At 47.9% G+C, this 16,526-nt stretch overlaps 1 protein-coding gene across 6 annotated transcripts in view; it reads left to right on the top strand.

Moving 5' to 3' along the window:
- Window positions 1-16,526, top strand: part of LOC119972818 (myelin basic protein) — a 187,608-nt gene that overhangs the window by 59,843 nt on the left and 111,239 nt on the right. The window contains exon 1 of one of the 6 annotated variants that reach the window (XM_038810261.1): window positions 8,288-8,328. The exons of the other annotated variants lie outside the window; for them this stretch is intronic. The gene's annotated coding sequence lies outside the window, so the exon portion shown is untranslated. Of the gene's footprint in view, window positions 1-8,287; window positions 8,329-16,526 lie in introns of those variants that run through there. 6 annotated transcript variants of the gene reach the window in all.

Genomic DNA, 16,526 nt, shown 5'->3' on the forward strand with positions numbered 1-16,526 from the left:
TTCTATGAATGGATTTGTATACCCATCCTTGCAAAAACAGAGGAAAATGCATGGAACTCCCCAGATCTACAGGGATTACAGACATACTGTATAACGCTACAAAACCCCAAACCAAGGATCCAGGGCAGAATCCAATTCAATGACAGGAGAGGACCGACAACAGTGACAATATGTTCAGATTGTCGTCATCCCCCCCCCCCCCCCCCCCCCCCCCCCCCGCAACCAGGATAAAAACCATCGCAATGCTCACCCGAATGAAGAGAAGAAAAGGAGAGAACTCCCAGAGAAGGGACATGCCGCTGAGCTCAAAGCGATGACCATCGCACAAAGATAATCCAGAGCAATCTCCTACCTCAACTGCCTGACCGACATAATAGCCCCGGGGAGGAACACGAAGAGCGACTCAAAGGGAAGGAAAAACTCAACCTCAGGAAAGAGACAGAAGGAACCTAGTCCTCCCCAGGATATAAACTGTGTCTGGGCCAAAGAAGGATGAAAACACGGATTCATAATTCAAAGAATGTACAATTCCAAATGAAAAACCCGAAACGGATTGGCTCCAATCGGGGGTCCATCCTCAATCCCAGCGAGGACCAAACCTACCCCACCCACCCTTCAGCCCATCCCAGCTCCACTCGTCCTCCCCACAAATGAGACAGGGGTGAAAAAAATCACTCCCTCCTCCAATCACGAGGATTATAAAACCCAACAAATCACACTTCCCAGAATTGACCCCAAATGGTCTTATAAACACCGTATAACAGGGTAAGGGTATCAACGGCAGAGGTCATCATGCTTACATTTCACACACTCCCATCAGGAAAAAAGACAACAATAAAAAAAGTCAACAACATGATCGACAGGGCGTCACAATCAGGACTCACTGGTGCCTCACAGCAACCAAGGAACTGGGTTCGAATCCGGCCTCAGAGAGGCATGGATGGGGCATGGGGAGTGTTTGGCAGGTCAGTGGGTGGGTGCAGTGAGGGCCGAAGGATCTTTGTCTTTTGATTTTAAACTGCACAGAGGTGACGGCGAACGGGACCGGGTGATTAATTTTTGAGAGTCACTCCAGGCAGATGGGGACATGAAGGGAGAGACGACGACATGGTTGTCACGTCACTGGACTTGCAATCCATAAGCCCAGGCTAATGATCTGGAGACAGGAGTTCAAATCCCATCAGGGCAGCTGGTGAAATTTAAATTCAATAAATAAAATCTTCAACTGATAGTTTCATTGATTGCTGTAGAAGCCGATCTAGTTCATTAAGGAAATCTGCCATTCTTACCCAGTCTGACCTACATGTGAATCCAGACTCTTTAACTACCCTCTGAAATGGACCATAATATTGTGATAATCCTCACGAGGGCCAGGGGGATTGATCTCCCCATGAGCTTGGTAGAATTCCCGTGGTGAGTGGGTGGAGGTCCACCCAGCTGGGGCTCGTTAGCGGGACCTTTAAGTGTAGTTCCCAGACCCAGAGTCAAAGGCCGCGACATTTGTTTTGTGTGCTGCGCTAGCGGCTTTATTTTCAGTTTAAAATAATCAAGTTTCAGTCCACTCCCCCTGGAATTATTACAAAGCCCAGAAGACGTAATGACAGAAGGTCATTCAGCCCATTGGGTTTGTTCCATCATTGAGTTCATGAGTGATCTGTCCTCATCCTCAACTTCACTTTCCTGCCTCGATTCCTTTGCTGATTAAAAATATGTCTATTTCGGCCGTGAACATATTTAATGACCCAGTTTCTACAGCCCTTTGCGGTAAAGAATTCTGTAGATTCACTGCACTCTGAGAACATAAATTTCTCTTCATCTCTGTCTTAAATGGACAACTCCTTACTCTGAGATTGTGCCCTCTGGCCCTAGACTCTCCACAAGGGGACACAACCTCTCAGCATATATCTTGTCCAGGCTTCTGAAAATCCGCGATGCCTCAATAAAGTCACTTCACATTCTTCTAAACTCCAGTGAGCACAGGCCCCAACCGACTCAACCGCTCCTCATTAAAAAAAATCCTTCCATACCCAGGATCAACCTAGTAAAGCTTCTCTGGACTGCCTCCAATGCCAGTCTAGGGTGGTATGGTGGCACGGTGGTTAGTACTGTTGCCTCACAGAGCCAGTGACCCGATTTTTGATGCCAGCCTTGGGTGACTATCTGTGGGGAGTCTGCATGTTCTCCCCGTGTCTGCATGGGTTTCCTCCAAGTACTCCGGTTTCCTCTCACAGTCCAAAGATGTGTGGGTTAGGGGGATTGGTCATGTTAAATTGCCCCTTAGTGTCCAAAGATCTGCGGGCTTGGTGGGACTACGGGGTTATGAGGAAAGGGTGGGGTGGGGGGGGGGTGGGCTTAGTAGTGTGCCCTTTCAGAATTGGTGCAGACTCAATAGGCCGAATGGCCTTCTTCTGCAGTTTGGGATTCTATGTATCTTTCCTTAGACAAGCGGAACTGTTCACAGTATTCCAAGTGTGGTATGACTAGTGCCTTGTGGAGTTTTAGCAACATTTCCTATTTTTATATTCTATTACCTTTGAAATAAAGGCCGACATTTCATTTGCCTTCCCACTTACCTGCTGAACTTGCATGTGAGCTTTTTGGGATTTATGCACGAGGGCCCCCAAACCCGAAAGCTGCGGCTTTCTGCCATCTCTCTCCATTTAAATAATATTCAGCTCCTTTATTCTTCCTCCCAAAGTGCAGAACTTCACATTTTCCCTTGTTATGTGGATTAACGAGCCACTCAGTTCAAGGGCAATTAGGAATGGGCAACACATCGCTGAAAATCTTTTTTTAAAAGCAACCCTGTGCTAATACAGGGATTGGTGAAATTATTGTCTTTTGCGCTATAAATATCCGTGTGGAGTTTGCACATTACCCCCGTGTCTGCGTGGGTTTCGCCCTCATAACCCAAAAGATGTGACGGTTAGGTGGATTGGCCACGCTAAATTGCCCTTCAATTGGGGGAAAAAAAATAATTGGGTCCTCTAAATTAAAAAAGATAAAAAATTCTATATAAGTAATACAATGGTATGGAAGTTTTCTTTAGGTTACAAGTCAAGTCTTTTTTCATTATAGCTGTGACTGGGATAGGACTGCAGTTGTAACATTAGTGTGGGCTTAATCTTGTATGAAGGCTGTACGAAGCTGACATTAAAGGTCCTTTTAGTAACGGCAGTGTGGTTAAAAAAAGACATTTATACCCCCTAAACAGCTTCTTTGAACCTGGGAGAGAATGGGCCATCAGCAGAGTAGATCAATGAAGACTCGAGATGTATTGCGTGTCAAGGCTGCAGAGTGCAGTGCCAGCCTGCGGCCTTGCCAGTTGTAAATTAGATTATCTCCCACCTGAAGTGATTTGAAGTGGTTTCTCGCTGGGACGTTAAGTGCAGCGTTGAAGCCAATACAAAATCTGCTGGGGAAGTCCAATTGAAATTTGAATAGGCGAAATGCTGGCATCCGCTGGCTGAGAGAGCCTCTTAAAATGTCACCACCTATGCTTGCTGGATGACCCTCATTGATTATACATGAAATATATTTGACTCAAAATGCATGGGTGGATGCTGAGGAGAGGAAAGACCTCTCTCTAACACCCCCCCCCCCCCCCTCCCCCTCCCATCAACTATACTGTGCTCGCTGACCTACTTGGGCTCCTGACCCAACAATTAAACATCCTCCTCTTTTATGTTCTGATCCATCCATGGCCTTCCTTCCTCTGTTATCTCCTTTTGTAAATCCCCCTCCAGCCCTCTGGAAAAAAGCACAGCAAAGCTGACGCGGGTGGATGGCTCCCGAGTGTGTACAGGATAGATCTGCGCGCTCGAGAGCAGAATCTGGGGCGCACTACGGCAGCGATTGTTAATGTAGGAAAAAAATGCCCTGTCATAATATACACCTATGTATATGATGGAGTGCAGACAGGCAGTGATTGACACACAGGATGACCAGTAAGCACACAGAACAGAGCAGCCAATCACCAGACAGGACACTACCACTATAAAGCCAGAGGGCACTAGGTTTCCCGCTCTCTCGGGACCCAGCCACCGAGACAGTCAGAGTCCATGAGCATAGCCAATGCAAACACCATGCGGTAGCTAGTAAGTCTGGTCAGGCTAGTACTAGGTCTCCAGTCAATTCAGTATAGTGTCAACCCACAGCTGAACATCTATATTAGTTAATGTGTGAAATAAAATCGTGTTGGATCTTCTCCAGTGTTAGAGGTCTGTCTCTTGCTACACTGTATCAAGTGCAGTCCACGTCGACCCAGCCTGCCTAACACATCAGGCCCCAGAATCATTCACTGCGGCCACCTTGAGATGTCAAGGCAGGTGACCAAGTGGTCAAAGAGGTAAAGTTTTAAGGAGCGGTTTAAAGGAAAGAGAGTTGTAAAGACTTGGTTGGGCAGGGGATGGGGGGGGGGGGGGGGGGGGGGGGGGGGGGGAGTGGATTCCAGAGCTTGTGGCCTAGGCAGCTGGACCACGAAGGGTGTAGAGGCGATCGGGAAATCTCAAGAAGTCTTGGAGGAGCACGGTGATCTTGGAGGGTTGTCGGGCTGGAGGAGGATTCAGATATAATAATAATAATCTTTATTGTCACAAGTAGGCTTATATTAACACTGCAATGAAGTTACTGTGAAAATCCCCTAGTCGCCACACTCCAGCGCCTGTTTGGGTACACTGAGGGAGAATTCAGAATGTTCTAAGCACGTCTTTCGGGACTTGTGGGAGGAAAGTGAAGTCTTGGCCGATACATTTCCAAGTCCGGGTGGTGTGCGGCTCGGAGGGGGGCGTGCAGGTGGTGGTGTTCCTATGCTTCTGCTGCCCTTGTCCTTCTGGACGGTAGAGATTGTGGGTTTGGAGGGTACTGTCGAAGGAGGTTTGGTGTTGCTGCAGTGCATCTTCTGGATGGTCCACATGGCTGCCACTGTGCCACTTACACCATTCCCCTCAATTTTCAGGATGATTAGCATTTGCGCCACCATTTGGAGTTTGGACTGATAACAGGGCAGCGAGGGGGGTAAAAGACTGACCCGGAACCCCAGTAAGAAATTAAATCAATGCTCTCATCTCATTACCCAGTGCAATTTGAGGATTGTGAAAGAAATAACCGAGAAAAAAATGGTGCGAATTGGAATCTAAATGCAATATGGGAGGCGAGATAAAGAGAAAACTAAACACTGAATTAAGACAGAGAGGGGAATAGGTAAAGGAAATTGTTGAGGTTTGAAATCGCGAATGAGTTTTAAACACACAGCAATGAGATTGAACAGTTTGAATTGTTCTCATTCTTTCCCAGAGAGTTTGCTCGGCATTGCATTAACAATGATCACATTGTTAAAATGGCGTCTGCACTATTTAGGCGGAATCTTGCTGCAGTGTGTTTAATGTGCAATTAGTGTACAAATCCAACAAGTTCTTAAAAATAACCGGTGGGTAAGGATCAAATGCAATTTGTGAGAAGCAAGCAATGTGAATTGACCAGATTTGCAACTCAACTTTCTTCTTCCTTCCCTGAACTCTGTGTCCAATTTTCACAGAATATCTTGTTGCTTTTCCAGCAAGATCCAGCCCAATCTTCGTCCAGTGGGTTAGAACATGACGAATGGGAGAAAAATGTGTCTCGCTCGATTAATGTCCTCCCAATTGCTCAGCAATACTTTTGAAGAGAGTAGCTGAATTGAATTGGATTTGAGTTTATTCTGACGTGTACCGAGGTTCAGTGAAAAGTATTCTTCTGCGTGCAGTCCAGACAGATCGATCCATACATGGAAAACATAGGACATATGATAGATACACAATGTAAGTACATCGACACACATATCGTGTGAAGCATGCTACTCAGTAGAGAAGATGCGCGGAGAGGGTCATTCAGGAGTCTGGTAACAGCGGGGAAGAAGCTGTTTTTGAATTTGTTTGTGTGAGTTCTCAGACGTTCTTATTTCTTGCCCGATGGAAGAAGTTGGAAGAGAAAATAATCCGGGTGGGAGGGGTCTTTGATTATGCTGCCCGCATTCCCAAGGGAGCGGAAGGTATCCACAGAGCACATGGATGGGAGGCGGGTTTGCGTGATGGACTGGACTGCGTTCATAACTCTCTGTAGTTTCTTGCGGTCTTGGGCGGAGGAGTTGCCAAACCAGGCTGTGATGCAGCCGGATAGGATGCTTTCTATGGTGCATCTGTAAAAATTGGTGAGAGTCAATGTGGACATGCCGAATTTTCTTAGTTTCCTGAAGAAGTAGAGGCGCTGTTGTATTTTCTTGGTCGTCTTGTCGATGTGGTAGATCAGGACAGATTGTTGGAGATGTGCACACCAAGGAATTTGAAGCTGTCAACCATCTTCCACCTCGACACCATTGATGTAGACAGGGGTGTATTCAATACTTTGCTTCCTGAAATCAGTGACTAGCTCCTCAGTTTTGCTGACATTGAGGGAGAGATTGTTGTCATTGCGCCATGCCACTAGGTTCTCTATCTCCCTCCTGTACTCGGACTCATCATTGTTCAAGATCCGACCCACTATGGTCATGTCATCAGCAAACTTGTAGATGAAGTTGGAGCCAAATTTTGCCACACAGGCGTGTGTGTACAGGGAGTATAGTAGCAGGCTAAGTACGGGGCCTCGGTTGTTTATCCTTACTGATTGTGGTCTATGGGTCAGGAAGTCGAGGATCCAGTTGCAGAGGGAGGAGCCAAGTCCTAGGTTTTGGAGCTTTGATATGAGCTTGTCTGGGATTATGGTGTTGAAGGCAGAGTTGTAGTCAATGAATAGGAGTCTGATGTAGGAGTCCTTGTTGTCAAGATGATCCAGGGATGAGCCAGGGAGATGGCGCCTGCTGTGGACCGGTTGCGGCGGTATGCGAATTGCAGTGGATCAAGGCATTCTGGGAGTATGGAGTTGATGTGCCTCATGACCAACCTCTCAAAGCACTTCATAGTGGTAGAGACATAGCAGATCAGAAAAGGTTCCAGCTTTGATCGTTTTGCTCCATTCTGAGCTAGTCATGAAGCCAGATTCCCTACAGAGACTTTGCCATTGCTCTTTGTGCCCCTGAGTCAGGGAGTAGGCCAGGATTTCCTCTCCCGATCATAATCTAGCACCTAATTCTCTTTCTCAGAAGAGGGTCTGTTTGTGGATAGTGAATAAGGATACAACTGAGTTTGACTGTGATACTTCCTCCAGTTGAATAACCTGCTTGCACAAAGTAGCTGTGCTTAGACTTGAGAAAAGAGAAATCGAGTTACGTACTGGAGTGTGACCCAGCAATGCAGTGGAACCAAACCTCAGAAAATGAATTGCGGCTTTAAACGTAGGGATATGTGTGGGTGTTGCATTTATAAAGCAGCTTTCACAAACTCGGGGCATATTAATAATCCGTTTCACAACCGGTGAAGTACATTTTTTTTAAAAGTCTAGTCACTGTTGTAACACAGGAAATATGGGAGCTAATTTGTGCACAGCAAGCTCCCACAATAGCAATGTGATAATAACCAGGTAATTCTTTTTGCAAATCTTAGTTGAAGGATAAATGTTGGCTAGGACGTGAGGGAACTCCCTTGTTCTGTCAATAGCGCCATGGGATTCTTGCGTTCACCTAAGCAGCAAGATGGGGCTTCACTTTAACATCTCATCTGAAAGTGCAGCACCTTTGACAGTGCAGCACTCCCTCAATACCGCACTGGAAGTGTCGGCCTGGACTTCTGTGCTCTAACCTCTGGAGTGGGACTTGAACCCATGACCTTGAGGTGAGTGTACCACTCATTGTGCCACTGATATCGATGGCGGCGTAAAGCTGCGTGACCACAAAAGGAGTTAGCAGGTTTTTCTTTAAGATGTAGTTTAAAAACCAATTGCCGTTAAATAGGTGATGGTATCAACGGGGCAAATCTAATTGTTCCTTCAGTTGTCACTGTTGGATTACAGCTGCAACCCTAGATTAAATCTCCTTTTTGCACCACACAATAAGTCAATAATATTGGCCTTAGAATGGGGCCTTTCATGTGGCTTAGTAAAGAAGAGGTGCACGTTGATTATCTACCCTGCACAGCATCATCGTTACACAGAGCAGTCACAAAGCTCGGTTATAGGTTTCCAGTTGAAACCAGTTTCCCCTTGATGTGGCAAAACCTGTTCAGCAGTCTCGAAGCATCAGCCAAGTCTCATTGTGTGTAAACAGGTAAGAAGTAGGAGCAGATGCAGGCCTTCCGCCAACCCCACCCACCCACCCCAAAATCCTCGAGCTTGGTCGGCCAAAAATATAAACGTTGGCCCAGATGAGGGAGTGCTGTATTTTCATTCTGCTTTTCGAAACTGAACGGGAAACGGATTCAGGTTTGTGTGAGGTTGGCAAATAGAGTAATGATTGTTGCTGGTCACCTGGCTTTTTTGTACCTTGTAAACGGTCCTGAACGGCTTTTAACAGTCTGCAGGTAGAGGAAGGTTTCAGTTTACTCCTGCTCGAAAGTTTCCCTCGCTGCTAAGTACCTAGTTACATCAGCTTGTTTGCTTTTAACTTGGTGAAACACCCACAGGTGCTTCACGGGCATTAACAAACAGAACTAGTCACATAAGGATCGGTGACCGACAGCTGGTCGGAGTTGGATCTTTAAAGCAGAGTTTTTACCGCAGGGAGCTGTAGTGTTTGGGTGTCGTTGACCTGGCTCCTGGTCAAGCAAGACCTCGATTTTAAAATTCTCACCCCCTTGTTTCCATATCCCCCCCCCCCCCCCACCATGGCCTCACACCCCCCCCCTCCCCACCCCCTCGCTCCATCCATGATCTCAAACCCTCCGAGATCTCTGTGCACTCCTCCAGTTCTTGCCTCCGTTACATCGAATTTACAGTGCAGAAGGAGGCCATTCGGCCCATCGAGTCTGCACCGGCTCTTGGAAAGAGCACCCTAGCCAAGGTCAACACCTCCACCCTATCCCCATAACCCAGTAACCCCACCCAACACTAGGGACAATTTTGGACACTAAGGGCAATTTAGCATGGCCAATCCACCTAGCCTGCACATCTTTGGACTGTGGGAGGAAACCGGAGCACCCGGAGGAAACCCACGCACACACGGGGAGGATGTGCAGACTCCGCACAGACAGTGACCCAAGCCGGGAATCGAACCAGGGACCCTGGAACTGTGAAGCAATTGTGCTATCCACAATGCTACCGTACAGACCCGATTTTACTCGCACTGTACCGTTGGTGAAGCTGCCTGGACCCAGACCTCTGGAACTCCCTCTTTAGTTTAACCTCTTGTCCTCTCCCTTGAAAATGGTTCTCCCTTAAGAACTATCTCGATCACCCTGCCCTGATGTGGCCACTTTGTCTCTCTCTTTTTTTCGTTGGATGTGGGTGTCGTGTCGCTGGCTGGGCCACCCTCTATTGCCCATCCCTAATTGCCCTTTTACCAGAGTGACATGTGCTGCTGAGTGACGGTGTTTAAGAGGCAGCCACATCGCCGTGCGTCAGGAGTCACATGCAGGCCTGACCAGGTAAGGATGGTATATTTCCCTCATTGGCTTTTTACGACAATCGACAATGGTTTCACGGTCACCGTTAGTTCCAGATTGTTATGGGATTCAGATTTTACCATCTGCCATGGTGGGATTCAAACCAATACCCTGGGTCCCTGGATTGCGCGTCCAGCAACAACACCACTAATGCCGCTGCCTCCCCTCAGATTTAGTCTGGTAATGCTTCAGTAAAATGCCTTGGAAAGTTTTTGTTGCATGTTTTTCATGGCACCTTTAAATGCAAGCTGTTTTTAATTTCTCTTCACGCACACTGTCTTACTCACCCTTTGCACAAATACCGTCGTGGGCACGATCAGAGGAAGTGCGCCTTCAGATGTAATATGGAATTTTAAAAAAAAACATTTCTCTCTTGTTTTCCTTCTTGACGAAAACAGGAAATGGTGGGCTTTGAGGAGCAACAAATGGCAGACACTCGTAGTAATCCGATTAGATCTGAGGTTACACCCTGAGAGCCTGGTTAGTTGCTCTAGCATTTGCCTGAAGAAGCTTCTTAACGCTCATCTGTGGCTCAGGAGGCAGCAGTCAAAACAATCTGCCTTCAACTCCCACTCCACAAAATGGAGCATGTCACATAGATACGCACAGTGCCCGTACTAAAGGAGTCATAGAGTTCGACAGCACAGAGGCCCATCCTGTCCGCACCAGCCAACAAGCACCTATCTATTCTCGTCCCATTTACCAGGACTTGGCCAGTAACCTTGTGCGCTGTGGCGTTTCAAGTGCTCATCTAAATGCTTCTTAAATGTTGTGAGGGTTCCCGTCTCTATCACCCTTTCAGGCAGCGAGTTCCAGATTCCCATCACCCGCTGGGTGAAAATGTTTTCCCTCAAATTCCATCTAAATCTCCTTCTTACCTTAAATCTTTGCCCCATGGTTAATGACTCCTCAACTAAGGGGAAATGTTTTCTTCCTATCTACCCTATCTATGTCCCTCATAATTTTATACACCTCAATCACGGTAGCACAGTGGTCAGCACTGTTGCTTCACAGCAGCAGGATCCCAGGTTCGATTCCCGGCTTGGGTCACTGTCTGTGTGGAGTCTGCACGTTCTCCCCGTGTCTGCGTGGATTCCTCCGGGTGCTCCGGTTTCCTCCCACAAGTCCTGAAAGACGTGCTGTGAGATGAGCCGGACATTCTGAATTCTCCCTCTGTGTACCCGAACAGGTGCCGGAATGTGGCGACGAGGGGATTATCACAGTAACTTAATTGCAGTGTTAATGTAAGCCTACTTGTGACAATAAAGATTATTTATTTATTATCCAGGGCAATGCGGTTGACTTTCAAAGGCCCTCAGGGATGGTTAATAAATGCCTCCTCAGTGTTCTCTGCTCGAAGGAGAACAACCCCAGCCTAACCAGCCTCTCTTGATAGCTGAAATGCTCCAGCCCAGGAAACATCCTGGTGAATCTCCTCTGCACTCTCTCTAGCGCAATCACTTCCTTCTTAGAGTGTGGTGATCAGCACTGCACACAGTACTCTAGCTGTGGCCGAAACAGCATTTTATACAGCTCCATCATAACCTCCCTGTTCTGATATTCGTGGGTTTGAGTAGGGTGATCATTGCTCGGCACAACATCGAGGGCCGAAGGGCCTGTTCTGTGCTGTACTGTTCGATGTTCTATGTTCTATATTCAATTCCTCGGCTAATAAAGGCAAGTATCCCATACGCCTTCTTAGCCACCTTATCTACCTGTCCTGCTGTCTTCAGGGATCTATGGACATGTTCCTCAAGGTCCCTCTGATCCTCTGTACTTCCGAGCATCCTCCCGTTCATTGTGTATTTCTTTGTCTTGTTAGTCCTCCGAAATGCACCACCTCACAATTTCAAGGTTCAATTCCATTTGCCATTGTTTTGCCCATCTGACCAGCTCGTCTATATCGCCGTGTAATCTCAGGCTTTCCTCCTCGCTATTTGCCACACCACCAACTGTGAATTTACTGATCATATCACCCACATTCCCATCAAGATCAGTAATGTACACTACAAATCGAATGATAATCTTTATTAGTGTCACAAGTAGGCTTATATTATCACTGCAATGAAGTTACTGTGAAAAGCCCCTAGTCGCCACATTCCGGCGCCTGTTCGGGTACACTGAGGGAGAATTCAGAATGTCCAGTTCACCTAACAAGCACGTCTTTCGGGACTTATGGGAGGAAACCCACACAGAGAACGTGCAGACCCCACACAGGCAGTGACCCAGGCCGGGAATCAAACCTGGGTCCCTGGCGCGGTGAAGCAACAGTGCGAACCACCGTGCTACCGTGGCAGGGACCCAGCACTGATCGCTGTGGAACACCACAGGAAACAGGCTTCCTGTCGTCCTGGGCATCAATTCAATTCGTAGAATCCCTACCGTGCACAAGGAGGCCATTCGGCCCATCGAGTCTGCACCGACCCTCCGAAAGAGCACACTATCTAGGCCCACTACCCCGCCCTATCGCCAGAACTCCAGCTAAGCTGCAAATCTGTGGACACGAAGGGGAAATTGAGCCTGCCCAATCCACCTAACATTGCCAATTCAGGGAGACTTCAGAGGAAACCTGCAAGGTTGCCAACCCGAGGGAGCGCAGGAATAAAGACTGGCGGGTTAAAATATATTGGTGCAGGAGAACATGTACAGAATCATTCTTTCAACGAAGTGAAGGTTTGGTTTGAGGAAGAGTACCTCAGATCTGATACTTATTGCTTCAGGAGAATCCTTGGAGAATTATGTATTCTACACACCTTACACACTGCTTGTTGCTCTTGGCGACTTTGATTATGCACAAAGCAAACAATCCAATATAAATTTGTGATAATTCTACATGATCATTTTTCACTGTGAGCCACATGCCCCTAATAAGTCAGAAGACCCTCAAGCATGCTGCTTGTGCTGTCAATGAGATTAAATATTTATCGGCAAAGCCAGTGGAAAGAGTTGATGATACAGCTTTACATTGTTGCATTCGGCAAGGCTGCAGAGTTAACTGCTGCACGGAATTATTAATTACGAGCGCCGTGTGGATCTGCGTGATCTATTGAGGCGATTAATGTCAGAAATTAACGCAAAAGGGTTTGTGGAAAAAGGAGATGAAAGATTTATTGAGCGTGGTCCGTTTTTTTTTTCATCTCAAAGAAAAATATTGGATGCTGCCAGTTTGAGCCTTCAGAGAGTAGGGTTGGGCTGCCTGGGGGCAGGGGGGGTTGGCGAGGGGATGATATGAAGGTGATGCCGTTGATCATTCACTTTTGCAAGCGAGCTGCCTGGCAGCTCGTACCCGATAACCCTGCTCTGCATCCTTCAGAAAGAGTTTGCGGAATTGCTGCCTATTCTGCGGCGTGATGCCGTTGTCCGGGGTTCACGGTCTGAGGCCATTCGTGGCCAAGTGCGAGGGGCAGCACATGAGACCCATACTCTCAGAGTATGATGTAGGTTGTCCAAACACTGGAGAAGTATCAGCAGCCGGACCACCCTTCAAATCCGGCGACAAGCGAATTGATCGCCAGCAGTGTGCTCGCTCCCAAGCCAATGTGTCCAGCATCAAGGCGATTAAGGATGGGCAACAAACAAATGCTGGTTTGCCGGTGGCGCCCACGTCCCGTGAAATAGCACATTTTTTCTAAGAGGTGCTACCTAAATGCATGTTTATGTCTTATTGCATCTGATGAACAAGTGGGTGAATCTACGCCCTTGCATTCTCTTCTGAGTTTTGCATGACTCAACCAGTCTGGGGACTGTCTGCGCTCCTAACTCTCGACTTGACATTACTCGAAGAGTGGGTTGAAATCCGACTAGAATCAGGTGGAAAAACACCACTTTAAAACGGCTAGCTGACCAAATGCTATGCACAGCGAATCTCACCATTGCTCGGCACAACATCGAGGGCCGAAGGGCCTGTTCTGTGCTGTACTGTTCTATGTTCTATGTTCTATTGCAACGGGGAGGGGAAGGGAATCAGTGAGGGAACTGGAGTGAGCAGCATACACAAAGGATGTTAATTGGTTGGGGGGGGGGGGGGGAATAAGTTGGTTCATCGAACCCGTGCTGCACCACGCCAAGTTGGCTGGAGTATCATAAGAAAAGACTTGTGTATACAACAGTTTTCGTGACCCCCGGACATCGCAAAATAGTGCTTTCCATTCAATGAATTATTTTTGAAGGGTAGTTACTGTTGTAATGTCGGAAAGGAAGTAGCTAATTTGTGCACAGCAAGCTCCCACAAACAGGAATATAATGATCAGATTATTAGTTTTTTTTGTGATGTTGGTCTGAGGGATGAATATTGGGCAGGAGGTATCTCCCCTACACTTCTTCCATATTGCGCTATCAGATCTTTTACACTCACCTGAGTAGGCAGGTGAGACCTTGGATGAACATCTAAAGGTACTGCGCTGTAATGTTCTATGGCACCTCCAGCACTGCAGCACTCTCTCAGTGCGTCAAGCCGGGTTTTATGTGCTCCAGCGCAGGAGAGACATCTGACCACGAGGCGCCAATACTACCAACCGAATCCGGCTGACTAAACATCATGGCCGGAATTCTGCCGAGAAACACTCCCTATAACTAACGCTTCTGTCCCTGACATCCCCACTGCTTCCCCTCCCTGACACACATGTTGTCTTCCAGAAGAAGGGAAAAATCAGGGGGGGGGGGAAAAGTGGAGGGGGGCGGGGAAAACCCTGGAAAATTGCTTCTCTGTCCCCCACCTCCCCCCCCCCCCTTTCAGGATATCGCACAAAGTAAGCATGATCAATAATGACTCTTGCCATCTATTTCAAGGGTTTCCAAACTGTGGCTCGAGACCCCCAATGGGGTAAGATTGTTGGGGTGGCGAGCTCCGGGGCAGTCCTGGCGGCCGTGGAGCTTGGCCTAAATTCTGACCACTGCGAAAGGGGAAACGTTTGAGGAGCGCTGATCTATTCAACTCTGCCCGAATCCAGAACTGTCCAGCTCCCTCGTGCATGGGAATATTTCCTCGGGCCATACACCGGATAGGGGAGGACCAAGCAAACCGGGGCACAAGGGAACCGGGACTGGCGAAGACCGGACGAGGATGGAAATGGGGGAAACCTCACAACTGCATCCCAAATGATTCTGAAAGCGTGCTCGTTGCTCCACCTTGTGTTCATTTTCGGACAATGTTGATGTGCTATGCAGAAGTTTCGCGCATTACCGTGTTGTGCCGTGATTGACGGTAATTCAGAGCAAACGGACATGAAAGATGGAGGCGTGAGGTTGTGGCAAAGGGAAGAACTGCTCAGATTGTTCAGTGTGCAAAGTGACGTTCGGGTTGCTTCAGCCATGTGAACAGATGGGGCATTCTCCTCGGAGCGGGGAAGGTTAAAGGGACCTTTAAATAGAGGTGTTCAAAATTATGCCAGAGGAAATGCAGAGAAGCTGGGAGGAAAGGTTGGTGACCATATTTAATGAAATTGGATAAAGAACTCATGCCGAATTGTTATGATCCGAAATAGGCTGATTGGAAAGGCGGTGGAAGCAGATCCGATGGCATCTTGCTGGAGGAAATTTGGTAAATACTTGAATGCAGGCCTGTGGGGAAGTGGATCGGGCCTTCAGCTGAATCACGGGATACAGGAGCCAGGCAAGAAACTGGAATTAAGGTCAGGCGGCTCAGTAGCACATTGGGTAGCACAGTTGCATAACAGCGCCAGGGTCCCAGGTTCGATTCCCGGCTTGGGTCACTGTCTGTGTGGTGTCTGCACGTTCTCCTCATATCTGCGTGGGTTTCCTCCGGGTGTTCCGGTTTCCTCCCACAAGTCCCGCAAGACGTGCTGTTAGGTGAATTGAACATTCTGAATTCTCCCTCTGTGTACCCTGAACAGGCGCCGGAATGTGGTGACTGGAGAATTTTCACAGTAACATCATTGCAGTGTTAATGTAAGCCTACTTGTGACACTAATAAAGATTATTATTATAAAGAGCAGCCATAATCTTATTGAATTGGAGCAACCTCTTGGGGCTGCTACGACTTATTCCAGTTCCTATTTCTCATCTTCTAATGGAAGAGTTTTTTTTTTCAAAGAAGCGACACAGTGATGATGTGTTGAATGATCTCCTTCTGAGCTGTGTGATTTGCGTCTCCACAGCAGACCTCCCTCCAGCTGTCTGCATGGGTGGATGGACACACGCAAGAATTGCCAAAGTGAGTGTAACCCTCGGCTGATTTCAAACATCTGCCAGAGAACGCGGGGGAGTAAAACTTCCCATCCGGCTGAAGGTCTGTAGAGAGGTTCTGCTGCCCACTCAGCCCCCTACACATGCCAGACTTTGACTGTATGCCAGCTTCATGCCGGGAAACTCAGCCACTTTCATCCCAGCTGCTTTCAGAAGCTGCCGAAGATCAGATGGAAGGACAGCACAACATACACTGCAGTGCTCATCCGAGCTGGCATTCCACACCATATTCAGTCTGTCGCAACTGAGATGGGCTGGTCATGTAGCCAAAATTCCTGGCGCTCACTTACCAAAATGAATCTTCAACACAAGAGCTCAAGTCTGGTCAGTGAAAGGCAACTCTGAGAGTTTCCTTAGGAGTTTTAATGTCAACTATGAGTCATGGGAGCAGTTGTGCCAGATGTGACCAAGTTTTAAAATGGTGTGATCCCCTTCTAAAGCATGCATATATCAGAGGCAGAGGAGAAATCCCAAACTGCACTCATCATCTACTGTACAGCATCTCTACAGAGCAGAAGGGGACCATTCGGCCCATCGCATCTGCGCCGGCCTAGGCTCTATCCCCGTAACCCTACCTAACCTTTGGACACAAAGGGGCAATTTAGCACGGCCAATCCACCCACCCTGCACATCTTTGGACTGTGGGTAGAAATCGGAGGAACCGGAGGAAACCCATGCAGGAACGGGGAGAACTCCACACAGTCACCCGAGGCTGGAATTGAACCCAGCCTCCTGGCACGATGAGGCAGCAGCGCTAACCACTGTGGCACCGTGCCGCCCCTGACCCATTTACAGCAGAACCTCCCAGGTGCCCAC

The sequence above is a fragment of the Scyliorhinus canicula genome, chromosome 10, assembly GCF_902713615.1.
Source record: "Scyliorhinus canicula chromosome 10, sScyCan1.1, whole genome shotgun sequence".
Classification (NCBI taxonomy): Eukaryota; Metazoa; Chordata; class Chondrichthyes; order Carcharhiniformes; family Scyliorhinidae; genus Scyliorhinus; species Scyliorhinus canicula.